The sequence below is a fragment of the Mustelus asterias genome, chromosome 1, assembly GCF_964213995.1.
Source record: "Mustelus asterias chromosome 1, sMusAst1.hap1.1, whole genome shotgun sequence".
Taxonomy (NCBI): Eukaryota; Metazoa; Chordata; class Chondrichthyes; order Carcharhiniformes; family Triakidae; genus Mustelus; species Mustelus asterias.
Window position 1 is genome coordinate 192,851,502 of NC_135801.1, and position 22,777 is coordinate 192,874,278.

The window sequence follows — 22,777 nt, forward strand, 5'->3', positions numbered from 1 at the left end:
ATATGTGTGAGGAGCTAAAACTTTATCCTATATATTTTTCTTAAAATATAGGTATTATAGGTAAGCCTATATATAAGCCTAGGTGGGTAGGGACATGACCGGGGCAACTTGTGGGCCCAAGGGCCTGTTTGTGCTGTAGTTTTTCTATGTTCTATGTAGAGAATATTGTTCTCTCTAAAAATTTCACACTGGACAAGACTAAAATAGTTTAATCTAGGACTGTCTGTGACTCCACATATCATTATCGTTGAAGAGCCACTAAGGACCCCCTGTGGACTGCACAGACTAAAGACAGCTATACAAAGGCCATCAGCATTTCATAACCAGTTCTTGTCTGTTAAGATAAAGAGCCCCACAACCTTCCTTTCAATTCTTAATGGTTTGAGACATTGAACATTCTCGGGGACCCAGACAAGGGAGAAATGTCTTTTGTCAAAGACAGGGTAGAGAGTTGGGAGTCATGGGGCTCTGGTTGTGGAAGCAATATTAATTGTCTTGCTGGACTGTAAACTCTCAGTCTATTTTTTAAAACATCTGACTAGCAGCCTCACAGGCAAGGAGCTCTAGTCCAGATTGGACACCTGGTCCCATCTACACTGCTTCTAATGGAAATTCCATGTCATTGCCAACAAGACCGATTAATCACTGTATGCCTATCTCATCATGTGAAGTCAACACCACTTAACTGAGGCTAATAATGGAGGAAAGTTTGCCTTGTCTAGCAGGGGTAATACGAATGCCCAGATAAGTAAGCCCCAATGGAGACTATCTCGAGGAAAAACGAGAAGAAGATTAACGTGGGGCGGCATGGTGGCTAGCACTGCTGCCTCACAGCGCCAGGGACCTTGGTTTGATTCCCGTTTGGGTCACTGTCTGTGTGGAGTTTGCACATTCTCCCCGTGTCTACATGGGTTTCCTCTATCTAGCATTACTTTTTCAGTTCACCAACTACTACTGCCTCTGGCAGCTCGTTCCAGACACCATCCTCAGTGAAACCATTGCCTCTCTGGAACCTTTTGTATCTCTCCCCTCTCACCTTAAATCTATGCCCTCTAGTTTTAGACTCCGCTAACTTTGGGAAAAGATGTTGACTATCTACCTTATCTGTGCCCCTCATTATTTTATAGACCTCTATAAGATCACCCCTAAGCCTCCTATGCTCCAGGGAAATAAGTCCCAGTCTCTCCAGTCTCTCCTTATAACTCAATCCATCAAGTCCTGGTAGCATCCTAGTAAATCTTTTCTGCACTCTTTCTAGTTTAATCATATCCTTTTTATAATAATAGGGTGACCAGAACTGTACACAGTATTCCAAGTGTGGTCTTACCAATGTCTAGTACAACTTCAACAAGACGTCCCAACTCCTGTGTTCAATGTTCTGATCAATGAAACCAAGCATGCCGAATGCCTTCTTCACCACCCTGTCCACCTGTAACTCCACTTACAAGGAGTTATGAACCTGCACTCTCTTTGTTCTATAACTCTCCCCAGTGCCCTACCATTAACTGAGTAGGTTCTGCCCCGACTCGATCGACCAAAATGCTTCACCTCAAATTTATCTAAATTAAACATCAACTGCCATTCATCAGCCCACTAGCCCAATTGATCAAGATCCTGTTGCAGTCCGAGATAATCTTCTTCACTGTCCACTATGCCACCAATCTTGGTGTCATCTGTTCATCCTATTTCGAGTCATTATGGGGTTAATATAAAATTGAATCACATGAAAACCCTGGGGAAATATCCCTTATAAATATGCTTATAAAGGGGGAAACAATCAAAAAAAGCTGTTTACAGACAGCCTGTACGTAACAAAGGATTTGATAGTTAGAGCCATAGAAGGTATGGGGAATTGGCACAGTTTCTGTAGCCATAGACATAAATCCAAGATTATAACAAGGCTATTAAGAGCTTTTACACCAATGTGTCTAAATTAGAACAAGTTGAGGATGTTCTGGTACCTATGGAGCATCTCCTCTGACCCTCAGATCTTCTGAGACAGAGAACAGCTTTAAATGTTCGGATCTCCGGGGAGAAGGTGGTCTCTGCAATAAAGGAGCTTCAATCCGGCAAGGTTCCCAGGTCTGATGGTTTTGAGTGATTATGTATCATCACTCATAAGATATATAGGAGCAGAATTAGGCCATTTGGCCCATCGATTCTGCTCCGCCATTCGATCATGGCTGATATGCTCCTCACCCCCATTTTCCTGCCTTCTCCCCATAACCCTTCAACCCATTACCAATTAAAAATCTGTTTAGCATCCACCGCACTTTGGGATAACGAATTGCACAGATTCACAACCCTTTGAGAGAAGTAGTTTCTCCTCAACTGTGTTTTAAATTTGCTTCTCCTTATCCTAAGACTATGACCTCTCGTCTTCAGTTGGCATAGGGCTGCTACTGCAGTTGCTTCGGGAAGTGAATATTTAATCCTGAAACCAGGCAAGAATCCTGAGCACTGTACCTCTTACACACCCATTGCTTTATTGAATGTTGATTTAGAAGTGTTGTCTAAGGTTTTGGCGATGAACCTGGAGAAAATCCTTCCTGTGATTTTCCAGGGTGATCAGCCAGAACTCATGCATTAATGTTAGGAGGACTGCTGAATATTATCCAAATCTCCCAAAAGCATGCTTTGGATTGCTTAATGATCTCCCTGGATGCTAAAAAAGCCTTCAATAGGAGAGAATGGAGTTAGTTGTTCTATGCGTTGCATTAGTTTGGATTAGGAGGGGCTTTATGAAGTGAATTCAAGAACTCTAGAACCCAATGGCAGTGGTCCATACAAATAATTACACGGCTGAGAATTTCAGCCTTCAGAGGGGCAATAGACAGAGATTTCCCCCCTTCTTTTGTTTGCTCCAGCTATTGAATCTTTGGGAGAGACCATTAGACTGGACCTCCAGGTTTATAGGTTGTCTAGTAGAGATAGGCAACATAACATTTTGCTTTATGTGGATGAGTTGCTGTTTGTTTCCAAGCTTAATGTCTCTGTTCCTGCTATTATTGATGTGATAGCTAGATTTAGTCTTTTTTGGGTTATAAGATTAACTTCACAAAATTGGAATCTATGGCTCCGAACAAATTAAGGGGTAGACTCCCTCTTTTTTTTATAGAATCCCTACAGTGCAGAACGAGGCCATTCAGCTCATCGAGTCTGCACCAACCACAATCCCACCTCGGCCCTATCCCCATAACTCTACTTATTTACCCTACTAACCCCCTGACACTAAGGGGCAATTTAGCATGGCCAATCAACCTAACCTGCACATCTTTGGACTATGGGAGGAAACCAGAGCACCTGGAGGAAAGCCATGTAGACACGAGGAGAATGTGCAAACTCCACACAGACAGTGACCCAAGCGGGAATCAAACCAAGGTCCCTGGCGCTGTGAGGCAGCAGTGCTAATCACTGTGCCACCGTGCCGCCCCACGTTAATCTTCTTCTCGTTTTTCCTCGAGATGGTCTCCATTGGGGTTTACTTATCTGGGCATTCGTATTACCCCTGCTAGACAAGGCAAACTTTCCTCCATTATTAGCCTCAGTTAAGTGGGGCTTAAATTATTGATTATTTTTACTGATTTCCAGTTGAGTAGATTTGCCTTGATTAAAATTGGTGTGTTGCCTAGGTTACTTTGTCCTCTGCAAATGCTACCTATCCTCTTGTCTGCTAAGGCCCTTAAAGAAATTTATGGATTGCTTACTTTGTAGCTTGGAATAAGAACAAGCCGCGTTTAAAGTTGGGTAAGCTACAGTTGCCTGGTTCTAAAGGAGGGCTCGGGATGTCAAATATCAAGATGTTCCATTTAGCTTCCCACCTCAGATTTATCCGTGAATGGATTAGGGGAGAGCCTTCCTTCATATGGCTTGTTGTTGAAGCTGATCTGTCCTTGTACTCCTTGCAGTCACTTTTGTTTCTTAGGGATCCTAAGGTGGTGTTAGATAAGTTTGATATTCCAAAACATTTCTTTTTTAGATATTTGCAACTTTGGGAATTTATCCATAAAAAGACAACTCTTCTTTTTGATGCTCAGATTTCCCTGGTGGAAAAAAGCCTGTGGGGCCCAGGTACTTAGTAAATTTTACAACTCTACGCTCTAGACCTTGTGATAATATATTGGATATGCTGCGGTCTTGGGAGAGACCTTGCAGTGAATATTGACGAGGAAACGTGCTATGATATTTGGCAATGTGCTAAGTTTCAGTTTGTAATAGAACAAAAGAAACTCATCTTAAGATACTGCACCATCTGCATATTACTCCAAGCTTGCTGAATAAGTTTGACCCCACCATATCCTTGTCATGCCAGATTATATTGGCTTCATGTTCTTAAAGAGCTTGACAGGATCTTTGATATGGCCTTAAAGTTCAACTCCTTGCATCTGATACTGGGTCTCCCAAACAAAAAGATCAATAATGCAAATGGGAAAAGGCTGGACAATATCCTAACATTTGGAGCATGGAAAAATATACTTTGCTCATGGATTAGTGATACGCCCCCTTCAATTCGGAATTAGCATAAATTCACTATGGAATGTACACCAATGGAATTTTTGACTTGTTTACTTCGAGCTGAGTCGGATACATTCTGTAAAGCTTGGGACCTTTATCTTAAATTTCTCAGCTCCACATTGTCTAGTTTACTCCTGCAAGGCTTTCCCCATTGGATGATCTCCTAGGGGGCTGCTTGGAGTCACTGGGTCGTCAATATTTAAAAACTCAATTGCCAGCCTGAACAAGTATGCCACTACAGTAACTGACTTCATTAGTAAGTGTGTAGAAGACTGTGTATAAAAGAAGCAAATCCGTGTGTTTCCCAACCAGAAACCATGGATGAACAGGGATATCCACTGCTTGCTGAAGTCTAGGTCTGAGGTGTTCAAGTCAGGCGACCCTGACCTACAAGAAATCCAGATTCGATCTACGGAGATCCATCAAAGATACCAAGAAACAGTACCGGACCAAGCTAGAGTCCCAGGCTTGCCACACAGACCCCCCACCCACTGCGGCAAGGTCTGCAAGACATTACAGGCTACAAGATGAAGGCATGTAAAATTGCCGGCACCAATGCACCCCTCCCCGATGAGTTCAACGCATTCTATGCCCGTTTTGAGCAAAAGATCAGTGAGAGCACGCCTTCCACACCGGAAGCCTCGGCCGAACCCATATTTGCGGCCACTATCACAGACGTCAGAGCAGCCTCCTCAAAAAAGTCAACCCACAGAAAGCGACTGGCACGGATGAGGTATCTGGACGAGCACTCAGATCCTGTGCAGACCAGCTGGTGGTGCAGACATCTTCAACCTCTCTTTACAACAATCTGAGGCCCCTATCTGCTTCAAGACAACGACCATTCATCCCGGTACCAAAGAAAAACCAAGCAGCGTGCCTTAATGACAATCGTCCAGTGACTTTGACATCATTCATTATGAAGTGCTTCAAAAGTGATTCATGGCATGAATCAATTCCAGCTTCCCAGATTGCCTGGATCCACTACCGTTCACCTTTCGCCACAACAGGTCCACTGCAGACTCCATCTCCCTGATCCTACACTCAACCCTGGAACACCTGGATAACAAAGGCATCTATGTCAGACTCCTATTTATTGACTCTGCTAAGCCTTCAATACCATTAGAACATAGAAAGCCACAGCACAAACAGGCCCTTCGGCCCACAAGTTGCGCTGATCATATCCCTACCTCTAGGCCTATCTATAGCCCTCAATCCCATTAAATCCCATGTACTCATCCAGAAGTCTCTTAAAAGACCCCAACGAGTTTGCCTCCACCACCACCGACGTCAGCCGATTCCACTCACCCACCACCCTCTGAGTGAAAAACTTACCCCTGACATCTCCTCTGTACCTACCTCCCAGCACCTTAAACCTGTGTCCTCTCGTAGCAACCATTTCAGCCCTTGGAAATAGCCTCTGAGAGTCTACCCTATCCAGACCTCTCAACATCTTGTAAACCTCTATCAGGTCACCTCTCATCCTTCGTCTCTCCAGGGAGAAGAGACCAAGCTCCCTCAACCTATCCTCATAAGGCATGCCCCCCAATCCAGGCAACATCCTTGTAAATCTCCTCTGCACCCTTTCAATGGCTTCAACATCTTTCCTGTAATGAGGTGACCAGAACTGCGCGCAGTACTCCAAGTGGGGTCTAACCAGGGTCCTATAAAGCTGCAGCATTATCTCCCGACTCCTAAACTCAATCCCTCGATTAATGAAGGCTAGTACGCCGTACGCCTTCTTGACCGCATCCTCCACCTGCGAGGCCGATTTAAGAGTCCTATGGACCCGGACCCCAAGGTCCTTCTGATCCTCTACACTGCTAAGAATGGTACCCTTCATATTATACTGCTGCTTCATCCCATTGGATCTGCCAAAATGGATCACTACACACTTATCCGGGTTGAAGTCCATCTGCCACTTCTCCGCCCAGTCTTGCATTCTATCTATGTCTCGCTGCAACTTCTGACATCCCTCCAAACTATCCACAACACCACCTACCTTGGTGTCGTCAGCAAACTTACCAACCCATCCCTCCACTTCCTCATCCAGGTCATTTATGAAAATGACAAACAGCAAGGGTCCCAGAACAGATCCCTGGGGCACTCCACTGGTCACTGACCTCCATGCAGAGAAAGACCCCTCCACAGCCACTCTCTGCCTTCTGCAGGCAAGCCAGTTCTGGATCCACAAGGCAACAGCCCCTTGGATCCCATGCCCTCTCACTTTCTCAAGAAGTCTTGCATGGGGGACCTTATCGAACGCCTTGCTGAAGTCCATATAGACCACATCCACCGCTCTTCCTTCGTCAATGTGTTTGGTCACATTTTCAAAGAACTCAACCAGGCTCGTAAGGCACGACCTGCCCTTGACAAAGCCGTGCTGACTACTTTTGATCATACTAAACTTCTCTAGATGATCACAAATCCTGTCTCTCAGGATCCTCTCCATCAACTTACCAACCACTGAGGTTAGACTCACCGGTCGGTAATTTCCCGGGCTGTCCCTGTTCCCTACAATTATTCCTACAAAACTCATCTCCAAACTCCGTGGCCTGGGGCTCAGCTCCTCCCTCTGCGACTGGATCTTAGACTTCCTAACCCACAGACCACAATCAATAAGGGTAGGCAACAACAAACACCTCCTCCATGATCATCCAAAACACTGGTGTCCCACAAGGCTGTCCCCTCAGCCCCTCACTATAATCCTTATACACCTATGACTGTGTGGCCAAATTCCCCTCCAACTTGATTTTCATGTTTGCTGATGACACCACCATAGTGGGTCAGATCTCAAACAATGATGCGACGGAGTACAGGAAAGAGATAGAGAATCTGGTGAACTCGTGCAACGACAATCATCTCTCCCTCAATGTTAACAAAATGAAAGAGCTAGTCATCACCTTCAGGAAGCGTGGTGGAGGGCATACCCCTGTCTACATCAACGGGGATGAAGTGGAAATGGTCGAGAGCTTCAAGTTTCTCGGTGTTCAGATCAGCAACAACCTGTCCTGGTCCCTCCATGCCTGCACTATAGTTAAGAAAGCCCACCCATACATCTACTTACTCAGGAGGCTAAGGAAATTTGGCATGTCCACAACGACTTTCACCAACATTAACAGATGCACCATAGTTGTATCACAGCCTGGTATGACTCCTGCTCTGTACAAGACCACAAAAAACTACAAAGGATCGTGAACAAAGCCCAATCCATCACACAAACCAGCCTGCCATCTATTCACTCTGTCTACACTTCCTGCTGCCTCAGAAAAGCAGCCAGCATAATCAAGGACCCCACGCACCCCAGACATATCCTCTCCCACCTCCTTCTGTCTGGCAAAAGATACAAAAGTCTGAGGACACGGACCAACCAACTCAAGAACAGCTTCTTCCCTGCTGCCATCAGACTTTTGAACGGACCTACCCCATATTAAGTTGATCTTTCTCTGCACCCTAGCTATGACTGTAATACTACATTTTGCACTCTCTCCTTTCCTTCTCAATGTACGGTATGCTTTGTTTGTATAGCACGCAGGAAACAATACTTCTGACAGCATACTAAAACATGTGACAATAATAAATCAAATCCAAGTTCAATGGCTCTGTTGCCATTATTCTGACAGCTTGGTTGTGCACCGCTGAGCCAATTGTGGCTGTATCCTGATATCTCACTATCCTTCGGCATATCCTTGTATATGTGGTGGGAGGCACTGGATACAATCTGACTGTGCTGGTAATTTTCTTTCTTTCTTTCTCTCTCTCTGTTGTCAGAAAACCCATTTGGTTCACTAGTGTCCTTTAGGGAAGGAAATCTGCCGTCCTTACCCGGTCTAGCCTACATACGAGTCCAGAGCCACAGCAATGTGGTTGATTCTCAACCGCCCTCGCACAACCAGGGATTGGCAATAAATGCTGGCCAGCCAGCGACACCCATGTCCCATGAAAGAGTACGGATTAAGGACCAAAAGAGGATTTTCACATAGAAGTAGGGGGCGTGGCTGAGGTATTAAATGAATACTTTACATTTGTCTTTATCAAGGAAGCAGATATGCCCCCCAGGCCATGGTGAAAAAGGAGGTAATTAATATAACAGAACGATTTTAACTTGAAAGGAAGTATTAGATAAACTGCGTCTACTTAAAAGTCGATACTTTATCAGGACTGGTTGAGGTGCATTCCAGATGTTAAGCACTTCATAAAATCATAGAAACCCTACAGTACAGAAAGAGGCCATTCGGCCCATCGAGTCGTCACCGACCACAATCCCACCCAGGCCCTACCCCACATCCCTACATATTTACCCACTAATCCCTCTAACCTACGCATCTCAGGACACTAAGGGCAAATTTAGCATGGCCAATCAACCTAACCCACACATCTTTGGACTGTGGGAGGAAACCAGAGCACCCGGAGGAAACCCACGCAGACACGAGGAGAATGTGCAAACTCCACACAGACAGTGACCCAAGCCGGGAATCAAACCCAGGTCCCTGGAGCTGTGAAGCAGCAGTGCTAACCACTGTGCTACCGTGCCGTTACACTTGCTGTGTAACAAAGTTTCTCATGTCTTCCTTGCTTGTCAATTACTTTAAATCCATGCCCTCTCATTCTTGACACTCTCAAAAGGTCAAAGGTGGGGGAAGAGAACACAAAGAAGAAAAATATTAGCGGAATAGTTTCCAGCTTGTTTCTTTCGACTCAAAAGTGGTGCCAGAGGACTGAAGAATTGGTGTAAAGATAAGCCCAGCAACTACAGGTCAGTCAATTTAACCCAGGTGGTGGGGAAACCTACGCTAGAATTCTACCACCGCAGCCGCCACAGAATCGAAGCGGGCTTGAGGCGTACAACAGAAATGTCCATTGACCTTGGGCGGGAATTTCCAGTCTTGCTCGAGCGACGCCATAAAGGCCTGCCCCTAGAAACAATAATTCTGGACAAAGTTCATGGTCACATGGACAAAAGTTCAATTAACTAAGGAAAGCCAGCTCAGATTTAAGAAAAAACTGTGCTCAAATAACTTGGGAGCTTTCTAAAGAGGTGACAGTGAAAGATGATGAGGGCAATGTTGTTGACGTGGTGTACTTGGACTTACAAAAGACATTTGATATAGTGCCACACAATAGACTTGTGAGCAAAGTTGGAGCTTATGGAATAAAAGGGGCAGTAACACAAATGCAGGTTTGTAGTGGAGTTCCCCAGGAGTCAGTGTTGGGCCCCTTGCACTTCCTGAAACATATTAAATCACCTGGATTTTGGTGTACAGGGCTCAATTTCAAAATTTGCAGATGATGAGACTTGGAAGCATTGGGAACTGTGAGGAGGATAATATACAACTTCAAAAAAGACATATCCAAGTTGTTGCAATGGGTAGACAATGGCAAATGAAATTCAATGTGGAGATATAAGAGGTGATTCATCTTGGTCAGAAGAACAGAGTGACAATACTTTTCTAAAAAAAGGGTACAACTCTAAGAAATAGGCTGTATATGTGCACAAGTCAATAAAGGGGCCAGGAGAGTTTGAGAGCATACAGTTGATGAAGCATATAGCATTCAAGGCTTTCTCAATAGGAACATAGAGTACCAGGGCAAGGAGGTTACATTGAACTTGTACAAGACACGAGTTAGACTTCAACTGAAGTACTGTGTCCAGTTCTGGGTGCCACACTATAGGAAGCATGTGAAAGCATTGAAGAGTGTGCAGAAAATATTCACGAGATTGATTCCAGGGATGAGAAAATTCAGTTATGCAGATAGTCTGATCTGCTCCAGTCTACCTTCCTAGGATGAGAAGGGCAAGAGATTTGATAAAGTTATTCAAAATCATGAGGGACCTGAGCAGAAACTCGTGAAAGGATTGAGAGCAAAGAGGGCACAAATTTAAAGTAATTGGCAAAAGAAATTAAAAAAGCAACATCAGAAACAGTTTTTCAAGCAGCGAGTGATTAAGTCTGGGATGCACTGCCTAAAAGTGTGAAGACAGGTTCAATTGAAGCATGCAAAAGGGAATTGGATTGTTGCCTGAAAAATAAATAATGTGTTGGGTTACGGATAAAGGCAGAGGAATGGCACCAAGTGAGTAGCTCATTTGGTCAGCCGGTGTTGGCATTTTGGGCTGAATGGCCTCCTTCTGCTCTGTTGCAACTCTGTGATTCTGTGGTTTGTGTACTTGGACACCCAAATCCCTGCTCCATCACAATTAAATGTCCTACTTGAACAGGGCATACACAAACATTTATTCATAGAATATTCACTGTTATGTTTGGAATGGCAGGAATGTGCAGTTACTCTCACCCTACTACTTCACCATTAGTGCAAATGTTTAATTCACTCACCAAAATGGTCAACTGTTTACCTTTGCTCCTTTAGACCCAGAATAAAGAGACTCTAATCAGGTCTCTTTCAATAAACTCAATAATTGATTAGAAAACAAAATCTCTTTATAAACAAGAACTGATTAACGCACAATTTGTAATCTATAAAATGTAACTATCTATCCTTTTTAAAATACCCAAGCACACATAAAGGACAAACAAATAATGTATCTGCAGAAAGTGGGGGTTAAAGAGGATTTTATGGAAAGGGTAAAGTTTGTAGGGTTTTGATGCCATTAATCTGGTGCTCCCTTGTGTGAAGACAGAATGCTAGTCCGGAGGTTCTCACCAATGGAGCTTCAGCATGGAGGAGGTCAAATCAATCATTGGAACTTCTCTCTCATCTCAATCTCTTGGGTTTCCAAATACAGACAAGTTCCAGTGAGATGAGAACTCCTTGCTGGATATTGGTAACCACTGTTTCAGGTAAGGCGAGGAGCGTGTAAATTGGACAACTTTCCTCCTTCTTGGTTTATTCCCAACTGAGTTCAAAAGAACAAGTGCAAAACTTAAAGCTCATCTTTTTCAGGTGATTTCCTAAGGTAAGTCACACAAGCCTTTGCCTTTTAAAACAGGTTTTATCAGCCAGAAACGTAATCCACTTCTGTTCAAATAGCTTTCCTCCTCAAATACCATGCTAGTCAGGTGATTTCTTGGAAAAGTCATGCCTACTCCCAGTCCAAGATGAACTTATGACCTTTAAAAAATATCCAAATAACATAATGGCTTTCCAAATTTTGAAAGAAAAATATTGTTCCCAAAGGTACAATTTCCCAACACTACCAATATATTGAAAGTTCAGAATGTCAATGATGCTGTGGTGGCTGCACTTATTGGGGCGGCACGGTAGCACAGTGGTTAGCACTACTGCTTCACAGCTCCAGGGACCTGGATTCGATTCCCGGCTCGGGTCACTGTCTGTGTGGAGTTTGCACATTCTCCTCGTGTCTGTGTGGGATTCCTCCGGGTGCCTCCCACAGTCCAAAGATGTGCGGGTTAGGTTGATTGGCTATGCTAAAATTGCCCCTTAGTGTCCTGAGATGCGTAGGTTAGAGGGATTAGCTGGTGAATATGTAGGGATATGAGGATAGGGCCTGGGTGGGATTGTGGTCGGTGAAGACTAGATGGGCCGAATGGCCTCTTTCTGCACTGTAGGGTTTCTATGATTCTATGACTATCTTTAGCTGCCCTAAGAAAGTGGGTCTTCTTGACACGCTGCAGTCCAAATGGTAATGCAATTTTGTGTTCGATTTTAACTATCAAAGGGTTTGCTAGGCAAGTTCAAATGGCATTAAAGTCAAGCACAAAAAATGAGAGATTCAACATTCTGGTCAGACAAGGAAGGGAAGAACACAGGTTCCTTCTCTTGACACATATTGATGAACCAGTTGAGTAATTAAGGCTGCAAATGGCATTTTGGCCTTTATTGCAAAGTGGTTTAAAAATAGGGAAGTTTTGTTACAATTCTACAGGGTGTCAGTGAGGCCTCACCTGGAATACTGTGTAGTTTTGTTCCCTTACCTAAAAAGAGATATAGCAGTTTCGTTATCTGGGGCAGCATGGTAGCATAATGGTTAGCACTACTGCCTCAAAACGCCAGGGACCAGGGTTCAATTCCGGCCTTGGGTGACTGTGTGGAGTTTGCACGTTCTCCCCGTGTCTGCATGGGTTTCCTCCCACAGTCCAAAGATGTGAGAGTTAGGTGGATTGACCATGGTAAATTGCCCCTTAGCGTCAGGGGATTAGAAGGGTAAATACGTGGGGTTACAGGGATAGGGCCTGGGTGGAATTGTGTTTGGTGCAGACTCGATGGGCCAAATGGCCCCTTTCTGGCCTGTAGGGAATTCTATGATCAACATTGGAGACAGCCCAAAGGGAATTGACTAGGCTAATTCCTGGGGTGAGGGGGTTGTCCTATCAAGAGAGACTAAATAGTCGGGGTCTGTACTCCTTGGAGCTTAGAAGAGTGAGGGGTGACCTTATTCAAACATATAAGATGCTGAGGGGGCTTGACAGGATAGATGGCGAGATGTTTTCTCTAGTGGGAAAATCTTGAACAAGGGGACATAGCTATAAGATATGGGGCTGTTCATTTAAAACTGAGGTGCGTAGAAATTTCTTCTTGCAGAGGGTGGTGAATCTCTGGAATTCCCTGCCCCAAAGGGTGAAGCCTGGATCAATAGAAGTATTTAAAGTGAGGTGGACTATGGGGAAATGGCACAGAAAAGGAATCGAGGCCTGCATAGATCAGCTATGGTCGCACTGAATGCAGGACAGGCTTGAAGGTCCTGGTAGCCCACTCCTGCTTCGATTTCTTGTCTTCTATAATGTAGCTGTCACCATTTTAGTACAAATTGCCAAATTTACTTACTTCTCAGAGTGGTCTGAACTCATGATTTCACAATGTTAGTCCTGTACCATAACCACCAGACTACTGTTCTTTAACAAACGGCCCCATACTTGATTTATGGGATGCAGGCATGCTGGAAATGGCAACATTTATATTCCTTGCCTACTACCCTAAGTAGGTGGTGGTGGTGAACATCTTTGAACAGCTGTTGACCATTTGGTGAAGGTAGAGTTTTGACCCAGTAACAATGAAGGAATGTTGATATCTCCACATCAGAATGGTATATGACTTGGGAGGGGAATTCTGAACTCGATATTTTCCCATGAACCTGGACTTCCTTTATCCTTCCAGGTCATAATCTGGGATTTGGAGATCATAATAAAAGTGGTTAATCTTTTTTTATATTGGAGATGGATGTCACCTGCCAGTTGCAGTAAGAAGTCTCACAACACCAGGTTAAAGTCCAACATGTTTATTTGGTAGCAAAAGCCACTGTTCTGTTCAAAAGCACTGTGAGACTTCTTACTGTGTTTACCCCAGTCCAACGCCGGCATCTCCACATGATCACCTGCTAGTTGGACAGCCCAATCCTGAATGTTGTTCTTCTTTTGCTACATGCAGCAGGCATGGACTATTTCATTATCTGAGGAATTATGAATGGAACTGAACTGAGTGCAATCAGCAGCAAATAGTCCCAAGTCTGACCTTTTGACGGATGGCAGGTTTTTTTTAAAAAATCATTCATAGGATGTCAACATCTCTGGCAAGGCCAGAATTTGTTGCCCGTTCCCAACTTCCCTTGAGCCACCTGAACCAGCCAGGTAACTGAAGGTAGTTGTGCATAATACACCATGGAACTCCAGGAGCAACATCCTAGGTCTGATATGACTGGCCTCCAACAATTGCAGTCATGATCCTTGATTTACAAAGCTAAGAGAGTGTTTTCAATTTCAGGGATGGAGCACCAGGAGGTGTTTTCAATTAATTACAAATTTACTTGCACTCCTTGATAGTGGACATAAACAAACATTGCCTTGAAGTTAAGGACAGTCATTCTCATCTCATCTGTGGAATTCACCTTGTGTCCATGTTTGGACTATAGCTGCAATGTGGACTGGAGCCGAGTGATCTTGGCAGAATGCAAACACACCACAGGTTATTACTGACACTTGATCACATCCTTGACGATTCCTTCCACTATTAAACTGATGATTAAAGCATTAGAGCAGATGGATTTGTTTAGAATTTCCACATTCTTGGGTAGAAGACAGTGTTCAACATTCCAGCCAGGGTGTTGTCAGTGCCCTCAGCTTTTGCTACGGCCAAAGGACTTAGTTGTTTTGTGATGTCAGGTGGAGTGAATCAAAATGGCTAAAAATTGGCATCAATGATGGCAGTGACCACCAAAAGGACCGTAAAGGGCAATTGAAAACTCCTCAGCCTTGCCTTTTGCATTCATACTGGATTCCACCATCATCGAGGATGGAGATGTTCGTGGAGCCACGTCTCTTTGGGAGCATAATTGTGTCCAGAGTGTTTGAAGAGCTTCAAGCTGATCTGTTGGTTGTGGATTGGTGAGCTTGTCTGTCTGTCACATACCGCTTTCACAGTTGAGCATGCTTGTCATCCTGTCTTGAAGTTTTAGTCGGGTTGGCACTTAATCTTTTGGTTTTCTATGCAGTGTTTCACATGCTTTTCCATATTAAACCAGTGTTGTTCATCAGGCTTGTTGGTTATGGAGGAATGAGGGATACACACCAAGCCATAAGGTACACAATTCTGCTGCTGATGGCGTACATAGATGCCCAATGTTGAGCTGCAGAATCTGTTAATATATGGTATTGGCACACATGGCACTATGGTATGAAGACAGGGCTTGGTCTCCAAAAGAATTGAACAGATTTAACCACAGAAAGCCCACCATCAGCAAAAAGATAGGAAGCATAGATATACAAACATGTGAACATATCAATCAATAATTAACGTGCAAAGTATCCACTTCCTGCCAAATGACCCATTTGTGTTTTGTTGGCCAATATTTGCATCAAGAGCCAGCAACAATGAAATCGAATATAAACATCTCGTCCGTCAGTGGGTACAAAGGGTTGGGGTAGGAGAGGAGGACACAAGGGCTGGGGGGGGTGGGGGACATGCCACACAGGAGAGCCAGGGGGATGCATGGGGGAGCAGGGGGGGGGGGGAATCATTGGAGGGAGTGATGCACAGCCGGGGGATGCACGGGGGTGGGTTGGGGCGGATGAGAGATGCACAGAGGATGCATGGAGGGAAGTTGGGTCAGGGGATGAACAGGGAAGGTGGGGAGGTGGGATCAGGGGTATGAATTGGGGGGGGGGGCTGCACAGGGAGAAGAGGGGGTGGCAGGGGGATGCACAAGGGAGGGGTGGGTGCTGCAGGGGGGAACCGAGGGAGGGGGCACGGGGCGGGAATACCAGGGGAGGGGAGGGAACCGGGGGAGGGGGCACTGGGGGGAGACGAACCTGGTGGGGGGTGAGAGAGAAAGAGGAGAGGGGGCACTGGGGGGGGGGGGGGGGGGGGGGGGAGAAGAGAACCGGGGTAGTGGGCACGGAGAACTGGGGGAGGGGGCACGGGGGGGGGGGGGGGGGGGAATGAGAACTGGGGGAGGGGGCACTGGGGTAGGTGGGGAACCAGGGGAGGGGGCATTGGGGGGGGGGGGGGGAGAGAACCGGGGAAGGAGGCACGGGGGGGGGGGGGGGGGAGAGAGAACCGGGGGAGGGGAGGGGGCAGGAGAACCGGGGGGGGGGGGGGGGTAGAGAGAACCAGGGGAGGGGAGAGAACCGGGGAGGGGGGGGGGGGGAGGAGAACCGGGGGAGGGGACAAGAGGGGGGGGGGGGCGGGGAGGAGAACCTGGGCGGGGGGTGCACGGGGGGGGGGGGGGGGGGGAGAGAGAACCGGGTGAGGGGGCAGCGGGGGGAGGAACAAGGGGAGGGGCCACGGGGGTGGAGAACCGGGGGATTGGGCACGGTGTGGGGGGAGAGAACCGGGATAGGGCGCACGGGGTGTGGGGAGAACCGGGGCTGGGGAAACCAGGGGAGGGGGCACGGTGGGGGGGGAAACCAGGGGAGGGGGCAGGGTAGTGGGACAACAAGGGGAAGGGGCATGGGGGGGAACCAGAGGAAGGGGCACAAGGGGGGTAGAACAGGGGGAGGGGACACGGGGGCACCATGGGAGGGGGCACAGGGGGGGGAGAATCAGGGGAGGGGGCACGGGGGGAGAAAGAGAGGAGAACGAGGGGAGGGGGCACAGGGGTTGGGAGAACTGGGTGGGGGGGGGGAGAGACAAAGAGGGCACGGGGGGTGGAGAACTGGGAGAATGGGCACGGGGTGGGGGGGGGGGGGGAGAGAGAGAACCGGGAGAGGGCGCAGTGGGGGAGAACCAGCATGGGCATGGGGGGGCGCGGAGAGGTCTGGGGGAGGGGAGAGAGAACCGGGGGAGGGGGGAGAACGGGGGGGAGGAGGGGGGAGAACGGGGGGGAGGAGGGGGGAGAACGGGGGGGAGGAGGGGGGAGAACGGGGGGGAGGAGGGGGGAGGAGGGGGGAGGAGGGGGGAGGAGGGGGGAGGAGGGGGAGGAGGGGGGAGGAGGGGGGAGGAGGGGGGAGGAGGGGGGAGGAGGGGGGAGGAGGGGGGAGGAGGGGGGAGGAGGGGGAGGAGGGGGGAGGAGGGGGGAGGAGGGGGGAGAAAACCAGGGGAGTTGGCACAAAGGTGGGGGGAGAACCGGGGGAGGGGTCACAGGGGCGGGGAGAGGGCACGGGGGTGGAAACCAGGGGAGGGGCACAGTGGGGGAGAACCAGCGGAGGGGGCACAGTGGGGGGGGGGGGAACCTGGGGAGGGGGCACAGTGGGGGGAGAACAAGCGGAGGGGGCACAGTGGGGGGGGGGGGGAACCTGGGGAGGGGGCACAGTGGGGGGAGAACAAGCGGAGGGGGCACAGTGGGGGGGGAGAACCAGCGGAGGGGGCACAGTGGGGGGGGAGAACCAGGGGAGGGGGCACAGTGGGGGGAGAACCGGGGGAGGGGGCACAGTGGGGGGAGAACCGGGGGAGGGGGCACAGTGGGCGGAGAACCGGGGGAGGGGGCACAGTGGGGGGAGAACCGGGGGAGGGGGCACAGTGGGGGGAGAACCGGGGGAGGGGGCACAGTGGGGGGAGAACCGGGGGAGGGGGCACAGTGGGGGGAGAACCGGGGGAGGGGGCACAGTGGGGGGAGGGGGCACAGTGGGGGGAGAACCGGGGGAGGGGGCACAGTGGGGGGAGAACCGGGGGAGGGGGCACAGTGGGGGGAGAACCGGGGGAGGGGGCACAGTGGGGGGAGAACCGGGGGAGGGGGCACAGTGGGGGGAGAACCGGGGGAGGGGGCACAGTGGGGGGAGAACCGGGGGAGGGGGCACAGTGGGGGGAGAACCGGGGGAGGGGGCACAGTGGGGGGAGAACCGGGGGAGGGGGCACAGTGGGGGGAGAACCGGGGGAGGGGGCACAGTGGGGGGAGAACCGGGGGAGGGGGCACAGTGGGGGGAGAACCGGGGGAGGGGGCACAGTGGGGGGAGAACCGGGGGAGGGGGCACAGTGGGGGGAGAACCGGGGGAGGGGGCACAGTGGGGGGAGAACCGGGGGAGGGGGCACAGTGGGGGGAGAACCGGGGGAGGGGGCACAGTGGGGGGAGAACCGGGGGAGGGGGCACAGTGGGGGGAGAACCGGGGGAGGGGGCACAGTGGGGGGAGAACCGGGGGAGGGGGCACAGTGGGGGGAGAACCGGGGGAGGGGGCACAGTGGGGGGAGAACCGGGGGAGGGGGCACAGTGGGGGGAGAACCGGGGGAGGGGGCACAGTGGGGGGAGATCCGGGGGAGGGGGCACAGTGGGGGGAGATCCGGGGGAGGGGGCACGGTGGGGGGAACCGGGGAGGGGGCATGGGGTGGGGGGAGAACCGGGGGAGGGGTCACGGGGGTGGAAAGCGGGGGAGGGGGCATTGGGGGGGGAGGGGGCATGGGGGGGGGAGGGGGCATGGGGGGGGGAGGGGGCATTGGGGGGGGAGGGGGCATTGGGGGGGAGGGGGCATTGGGGGGGAGGGGGCATTGGGGGGGAGGGGGCATTGGGGGGGAGGGGGCATTGGGGGGGAGGGGGCATTGGGGGGGAGGGGGCATTGGGGGGGAGGGGGCATTGGGGGGGAGGGGGCATTGGGGGGGGAGGGGGCATTGGGGGGGGAGCGGGCATTGGGGGGGGAGGGGGCATTGGGGGGGGAGGGGGCATTGGGGGGGGAGGGGGCATTGGGGGGGGAGGGGGCATTGGGGGGGGAGGGGGCATTGGGGGGGAGGGGGCATTGGGGGGGGAGGGGGCATTGGGGGAGAGTGGGCATTGGGGGGGGAGGGGGCATTGGGGGGGGAGGGGGCATTGGGGGGGGAGGGGGCATTGGGGGGGAGGGGGCATTGGGGGGGGAGGGGGCATTGGGGGGGGGAGGGGGTATTGGGGGGGGAGGGGGCATTGGGGGGGGGAGGGGGCATTGGGGGGGGAGGGGGCATTGGGGGGGGGAGGGGGCATTGGGGGGGGGGAGGGGGCATTGGGGGGGGAGGGGGCATTGGGGGGGGAGGGGGCATTGGGGGGGGAGGGGGCATTGGGGGGGAGGGGGCATTGGGGGGGAGGGGGCATTGGGGGGGAGGGGGCATTGGGGGGGGAGGGGGCATTGGGGGGGGAGGGGGCATTGGGGGGGGAGGGGGCATTGGGGGGGAGGGGGCATTGGGGGGGGAGGGGGCATTGGGGGGGGAGGGGGCATTGGGGGGGGAGGGGGCATTGGGGGGGGAGGGGGCATTGGGGGGGGAGGGGGCATTGGGGGGGGAGGGGGCATTGGGGGGGGAGGGGGCATTGGGGGGGAGGGGGCATTGGGGGGAGGGGGAATTGGGGGGAGGGGGAATTGGGGGGAGGGGGAATTGGGGGGAGGGGGAATTGGGGGGAGGGGGAATTGGGGGGAGGGGGAATTGGGGGGGAGGGGGAATTGGGGGGGAGGGGGAATTGGGGGGGAGGGGGAATTGGGGGGGGGAGGGGGAATTGGGGGGGAGGGGGAATTGGGGGGGGAGGGGGAATTGGGGGGGAGGGGGAATTGGGGGGGGGAGGGGGAATTGGGGGGGGGAGGGGGAATTGGGGGGGGAGGGGGAATTGGGGGGGAGGGGGAATTGGGGGGGAGGGGGCATTGGGGGGGAGGGGGCATTGGGGGGAGGGGGCATTGGGGGGAGGGGGCATTGGGGGGGAGGGGGCATTGGGGGGGAAGGGGGCATTGGGGGGGAAGGGGGCATTGGGGGGGAGGGGGCATTGGGGGGGAGGGGGCATTGGGGGGGAGGGGGCATTGGGGGGGAGGGGGCATTGGGGGGGAGGGGGCATTGGGGGGAGGGGGCATTGGGGGGGAGGGGGCATTGGGGGGGAGGGGGCATTGGGGGGGAGGGGGCATTGGGGGGGAGGGGGCATTGGGGGGGAGGGGGCATTGGGGGGGAGGGGGCATTGGGGGGGAGGGGGCATTGGGGGGGAGGGGGCATTGGGGGGGAGGGGGCATTGGGGGGGAGGGGGCATTGGGGGGGAGGGGGCATTGGGGGGAGGGGGCATTGGGGGGGAGGGGGCATTGGGGGGAGGGGGCATTGGGGGGGAGGGGGCATTGGGGGGGAGGGGGCATTGGGGGGAGGGGGCATTGGGGGGGAGGGGGCATTGGGGGGGAGGGGGCATTGGGGGGGAGGGGGCATTGGGGGGGAGGGGGCATTGGGGGGGAGGGGGCATTGGGGGGGGAGGGGGCATTGGGGGGGGAGGGGGCATTGGGGGGGGAGGGGGCATTGGGGGGGGAGGGGGCATTGGGGGGGGAGGGGGCATTGGGGGGGAGGGGGCATTGGGGGGAGGGGGCATTGGGGGGGAGGGGGCATTGGGGGGGAGGGGGCATTGGGGGGGAGGGGGCATTGGGGGGGAGGGGGCATTGGGGGGGGAGGGGGCATTGGGGGGGGGAGGGGGCATTGGGGGGGGGAGGGGGCATTGGGGGGGAGGGGGCATTGGGGGGGAGGGGGCATTGGGGGGGAGGGGGCATTGGGGGGGGAGGGGGCATTGGGGGGGGAGGGGGCATTGGGGGGGAGGGGGCATTGGGGGGGAGGGGGCATTGGGGGGAGGGGGCATTGGAGGGGGGGGGGGGGAGACCTGGGGAGGGGGCACGGGGGGGAGGGGCACGGGGGCGGGGGGAGGGGGCACGGGGGCGGGGGGAGGGGGCACGGGGGGGGGGGGGGGAGGGGACACCAGAGGAAAGGGCACGTGGGGGGAAAACCAGGCCCGGGGGGGGGGGGCACGAGGGGGAAGAGAACCGGGGGCGGGGTGCACGGTGTGGGGGTGGGAGTTGGGGGAGGGTGAGTGGCCGGTGGGACAGAAGCCAGGACTCTCCCCCGGCGGAGGGCAGCAGTGAGGCCGCGGGGCTGGGGGGTGGATTGGGACACACGGTGTTGGGGCCGCTGAGGAAAAACAGCCTCCAAGTGGCAAAGACTGACATCAAAGACATTGCAGCCCCCGCGGAGAGAGAGGCAGCCTCTCCCCGCCCCCGGCCTCAGCCAGCGCTTCATGTGAAGAATTTACCTCAGGTTAACGGGGGGGGGGCCGGTTTAAAAGCCCTCGGTGCCGATCGGCGGCCGCCCTGCGCGCGCACAAACCGACTCCGGAGCTCGAGCGGACGGACCCTCACAGCCAGAGAAAGAAAGAGCAGCAGCGGCCCGCCCCTCGCCCGCTGCCATTGGACAGCAACCCTCCCCGCCCCCCCGCAATCCCGCACTGCCATTGCTCAGCCCGTACGTCCATCAGAACTAGGGGGCGTCGTCCCCGCTCCCGATTGGACATACGGGACGTCAACACCGGGCCGTCTGCCCGTCTTCCCTGAGACGATTGGTCACTACTCCTGTCAGTCACAGCTGGGCGGTTCCCTGTTTTGTCCTCCCATTGGACCGGACGCACGTCAATCATAGCGGGCACGGTGCGGCGGCGGGCTGCTGAAGCCACGAGGAGAGCCTGCGCCAATCCGGAAGCTCGGACCGGTAGCCCCTCCCCTTCCCGCCCCGAACATAGCCCCGCCCCTTTCCCTGTTGTCGGCCATATTTGGTCTCTGTTGATGTTTGACGAAGATGGTGGAGTTGCACGATTGTGCGTTTTACTTTAAATTTTGAAATAAACCTTTATGAATCATTTGGTTCGGCATGTACTGGAAAACGAAACTTAATCCCCCCTTTCTTGGTGTAATTTGACGAAAGGAGCTTCACTTTATTACAGGTTGTTGTTTATTGTCAATCATTGGTAAGAAGGCCGGGCGAACAAGCAGCATGCGGCTGCTCCCGCCCCCACCGTGCCACATCATTGGTTGTGGTCCCCCCGCACTGTGATTGGCCCCTGAGGTTGTCAATCCACACCTTTGGCTCGTTGGTTCCCCCTCGTGGTCATCGTCCGAATCAAGATCACCGCCCCCTGTTGGCAGGTGGGGAACAACGCAAGGGGGGAGCAGAGCAGCAAATAACGAGCAGTGTCAGGAGTTTAGTTTATTAGTGCCACAAGTAAGGCTTACGTTAACACAAAGAACAATACAGCACAGGAACAGGCCCTTCGGCCCTCCAAGCCTGCGCCGCTCATGTGCCCACTAGACCATTCTTTTGTATCTATTCCCAGTCTATTCATGTGGTTATCGAGATAAGTCTTAAACGATCCCAGCGTGTCCGCCTCAATCACCTTGCTTGGCAGTGCATTCCAGGCCCCCACCACCCTCTGTGTAAAATACGTCCCCCTGACATCTGTGTTGAACCTTGCCCCCCTCACCTTGAACCCGTGACCCCTTGTGTTCGTCACCTCCGACCTGGGAAAAAGCTTCCCACTGTTCACCCTATCTATGCCCTTCATAATTTTATACACCTCTATTAGGTCGCCCCTCATCCTCCGTCTTTCCAGGGAGAACAACCCCAGTTTACCCAATCTCTCCTCATAGCTAAGACCCTCCATACCAGGCAACATCCTGGTAAACCTTCTCATAGAATCATAGAAACCCTACAGTGCAGAAGGAGGCCATTCGGCCCATCGAGTCTGCACCAACCACAATCCCACCCAGGCCATACCCGCTATTCCCTTTTCTTTACCCGCTAATCCCTCTAACCTACGCATCCCAGGACTCTAAGGGGCAATTTTTAACCTGGCCAATCAACCTAACCCGCACATCTTTGGACTGTGGGAGGAAACCGGAGCACCCAGAGGAAACCCACGCAGACACGAGGAGAATGCGCAAACTCCACACAGACAGTGACCCGAGCCGGGAATCAAACCCGGGACCCTGGAGCTGTGAAGCAGCAGTGCTAACCACTGTGCTACCGTGCCGCCCTTTGTGCTCTCTCCAAAGCCTCCGCATCCTTCTGGTAGTGTGGCGACCAGAACTGGACGCAGTATTCCAAATGTGGCCGAACCAACGTTCTATATAACTGCAACATCATATGCCAACTTTTATATTCTATGCCCCGTCCAATAAAG

The 22,777-nt window shown here is 52.4% G+C and overlaps 1 protein-coding gene across 2 annotated transcripts in view; it reads right to left on the bottom strand.

Annotated features, from left to right (window-relative positions):
• The window catches only part of LOC144501121 (polyadenylate-binding protein-interacting protein 2-like), a 104,021-nt gene extending 83,008 nt beyond the window's left edge, over positions 1 to 21,013 (bottom strand). The window contains exon 1 of one of the 2 annotated variants that reach the window (XM_078224547.1): positions 20,858 to 21,013. The gene's annotated coding sequence lies outside the window, so the exon portion shown is untranslated. The remainder of the gene's footprint in view (positions 1 to 20,857) is intronic. The other variant, XM_078224536.1, reaches the window with a different exon arrangement.
• Between the last annotated feature and the right edge of the window lie 1,764 nt (positions 21,014 to 22,777).